The 3,824-nt window shown below is 46.4% G+C and overlaps 1 pseudogene; it reads left to right on the forward strand.

Annotated features, from left to right (window-relative positions):
• Positions 1–546: 546 nt before the first annotated feature.
• LOC124974956 (TBC1 domain family member 1-like) lies at positions 547–2,214 on the forward strand (annotated as a pseudogene).
• The last annotated feature ends 1,610 nt before the right edge of the window (positions 2,215–3,824 follow it).

Genomic DNA, 3,824 nt, shown 5'->3' on the forward strand with positions numbered 1-3,824 from the left:
TTAAGTGGCTGAGTTCCCATGGGTGACATAGCATGCCCAGGATTTCTGTCATCATTATGAACAATGGACAGAAAGTGTATATTTAAGTATTTTGAGGAACTCATGTGATATGTCACCAGTTGCAATCTTTTGACAAGAGTGGAGACTTCCTAGTACTTCTGAGTCAGGTGCAAGGTAACCTTCAAAAGATAGTTTGAATTGTGGCCAAGGACAATTTTGCATCATTATAGAGGACTGGTGGTTCAGATCTTCAAAATGGACCATTTTTAACCTACCTGAGGTTACTAAAATTTAGGCCCAAGGAATACTCTCCAAAAGTTTCCAAAAAGTGGCTGTCCCCTCCCACTTCCCTTTCTGGGCCCAGCAGGCACGACCTCACCAGCAGTGATGAGCAGGGAGGAGCGCGCCACCCTCACTGCTGCCTCTGAGGGGAGGATGCCTGGGACCCGGTGCGCCCCGAGCCCATCCCCGACTGCCCATGGGCTCGCAGCCCAGTGGCGGGAGTAAGAGGGAGCTGGCATGCGAGGAGCCGCCACTCGGCCTGGGATGTCACCATTGTTCAGCTGGGTGGACAAAGTGCCTGAGAACATTAGCTCCAACCACCAGACCAGCTAATGATCACCCTCCAGGAGGAGCTGCATTGCCCCTCAGAACTCTATGACACATTCGCCAAGAATTTCAAGGTGCTTTTCTGCGGCCGTCTGACGGTGGTTACAAGAAGTCCCCACCCGCACTGATTGATGAGTGCATCTAGAAGTTCAACCACATGAACTGCAGTCTGCAGTTAGACTGGTACAGGTCGCTGGAGCCACACAGGCCCATGCACAAATCCTTCTCACAGTCTGGCCTGTGACCACTGGCCTTCAGGAAGGAGTTTCAGGACATCAGTCTCTGAAGCAGGAGTTTCTTCAGCTCTTTTGAGGAAAATGCCATTGAGAACCATGTAATTAGGGGACACAATATTGTGCAGCCAACAGATATTGAGGAAAATCAAACTATACTCTTCACAATTGGCCAGTCTGAAGTTTACCTCATCAGTCCTCACACCAAAAAAGTAGCACTGGAGAAAAATTTTCAGGAGTTATACTTTTGCTCTCAGGGCATTAGACATGGGGACCATTTCAGGTTTATCTGCCGGTAGGCTACAGGAGGAGGTGTCTTCCATTTTGTCTGTAACTTGTTGCACTGCACAAATGAAGCTCTAATTGATGAAATCAGGATGACCCTGAAACATGCTTTCACAGTGGCAGAGGTGCGGCAAATGGCAAAAGTGCCAGTCCAGCTGGGTGAGGGCTGTCCCTTGCAGGTCCTGCACAAGCTCTGTGAGAAGATAGAGGGAATTAAATCTTCCAAAACCAAACTAGAACTCCAAAAACACCTGGCAACATTAACTAACCAGGAACAGGCAACTATTTTTGAGGAGGTACAGAAATTGAGACCAAGGAAAGAGCAGCAAGAGAATGAATTGATAATTTTTTTTTCTGAGATGTTTATATGAAGAGAAACAGAAAGAACACATCCACATTGGGGAGATAAAACAGGCATCACAGATTGCAAAGGAGAATATTGGAAGTGAATTGCCAGCCAGTGCCACTCAATTTAGCCTAGATATGGTGATAAAAAAGCAAAGAGATCTTTAACAGAGTCTTTAGAAAGTATTTTGTCCCAGGGTAATAAAGCCAAAGACCTGCAGGAACATTCTACCAGTGTAGATCTGGACAGCTTGGTGTCTAGCACATTAAGTAACATCAGCAAAGAGCCATCTGTCGGTGACAAGGAGGCCTTGTCCATCTCTGAGATTTCCTTCAATTTCCTTGGCTCTTCAGATAACCTGTCCAGTGACTCAGAGGGTCATTTCACAGAAAAGCCTGGTTCGCTTTCCCTGCAGCAGATCTTCCAGAGGTGAGTGAACACTCTGACTCATTTCCCAGTGGGGTGCCCAGAACTTCCAGAGCCCACTCAGGGCTCTCCAGGGGTCTCTGAGAGAAAAATTATGAGGTATCACTCAGTGAGCACAGAGATGCCTCATTAAAAAAAGACTTCAAATCCAAAGTATACCATGTTGGCAACTCTGGAAGGACTCCAGGGAAGACTCGGCGGCACTCTTGGAGGCAGCAGGTATTCCTGCACGTGGCCACCCCACAGAAGGCATGTGATGCCCTTGGAAGATACGAGGATGCCTCCACTTTTGGGTTCTCCTCCATTTCCAACTAGAAGAAAGAAGGAAACCTCAAAGAGGAAAGAGTGACCCCTCTGTATCCAGAAAGCAAGACTGCTCCAGAAATGCCTGATAGACTTCCTTGTGCATCTCACTATCTGAACCATATCATTCTGGCCAGCCACAAGGGGGATGGGTATATTGCCACCTTGCCTGGTACTCAGGAGAAGGGTGGGGGTTGGGGGCCCACAGCCCTGCCATAGAATGTGCTGCTGTCCCCTGCTGTGCTGGATTCCTTGGGCAGCCATGGTTTTGGATAGACCATTTTCATTTCCCATAAGGTTCTTCCTCTTCATTTTCTCCCCTCTATACCCCACCAATGGTACTTTGGCACTGGAAGATTTTTCAGTGTCCTCTTCAGGACCCAGTGACACTGTTTCCTTCCCACATTAGAGCAGTCAGCCTCTCTATTCCTGTTGTCCTTTAAGGGCTTCTGTTTCTCTTGTCTTGGGTATGTTTGTTGATATCCACAACTGTGCTGTCTAGTACAGCAGTCACTATCCACATATAGCTGTTTAAACTTGAATGTTAACTAATAACACTTAAATGCAATAACAATTTTATTTGCTCACACTAGTCTCATTTCAGGTGGTCAAGGACCACCGAGGCCAGGGGCTATAGTGTTGCAGAGCACAGCTCTGCAGCATTCTGTTACCCCAGAAGCTCTCATGGATACACTGCCTGAGCTAATGAGCTCTCCAAGAGTGCCCTTCCCCAACTCCTTTCTTCAGAAACACAAATGTGGGCTGCAGGGTGTTGCTGAGTTTCCCTGGTCCTAACTGAAGTGGTAAACTTTGTGCAGAGTCAAGATAGCTGACAGCCCACACCACTCTTAAAAATAATGTTGCTGATTATGAATATGCAAAAGGTTTCCATTTTGAAGAAATCCTAAAAGGAAGTGGTGACTTTGAAAGTCATTTATTCCACACCCCTTATTTAACAGATGAAGATACTGAGACTGTGTGTATGGGGGGGTGATGTGACCCACTGAAGGTTCACAGGCAGCCAGTGGTAGAATGGACTGGAATCTTGGTTGTCAGACCTCAATTTCCATCTGTTTCCATTAATTTATATCTGATTGAGTATTACATCCTGTTTGTTTTCCCTGATTGAGTTCTCTGAGACAGGAAGCTGCTTTCAGCTTCTCAGCTATCCCTGCATGTCCATCACACATAGGCATTGCTCAGGGGATGCTCAGGGAACAGCTAAGTGTAGGGCTGTTTTCATCAATGATTGTTTAGTTTCAAGAGTCAGAAAATGACTCATACTAACTTACCCAGAATGTGGCTTTAGAAATCAAGATAAGGGTAAGAATGGGAACTAGGAAGTTGTCAGGAATCAGGGTCGTCTCTAGCCCTCTCTTTGGAGTAATATCATTTTTTTCTTCTGTTCTCTTCTTTAGTCTGCATGCCAGTTCTGCCAGCTTATTCATCCCTTATATGATCATGCTAGCCCCTGAGCTGTATGACCTCTTAGCTCTGGAGGTAGCCATGTACCTACTGCTGGTCTGTGTTTTATTGCAGTTTTTGAGATGTAGAACTGATTGGCCCAGTTCTGATTGCTTGCCCAGGATTGATGGGAAAAGTGTGGTACCACCATGGCTGCA

Source organism: Sciurus carolinensis, unplaced genomic scaffold (assembly GCF_902686445.1).
Source record: "Sciurus carolinensis unplaced genomic scaffold, mSciCar1.2, whole genome shotgun sequence".
NCBI classification, from domain to species: Eukaryota; Metazoa; Chordata; class Mammalia; order Rodentia; family Sciuridae; genus Sciurus; species Sciurus carolinensis.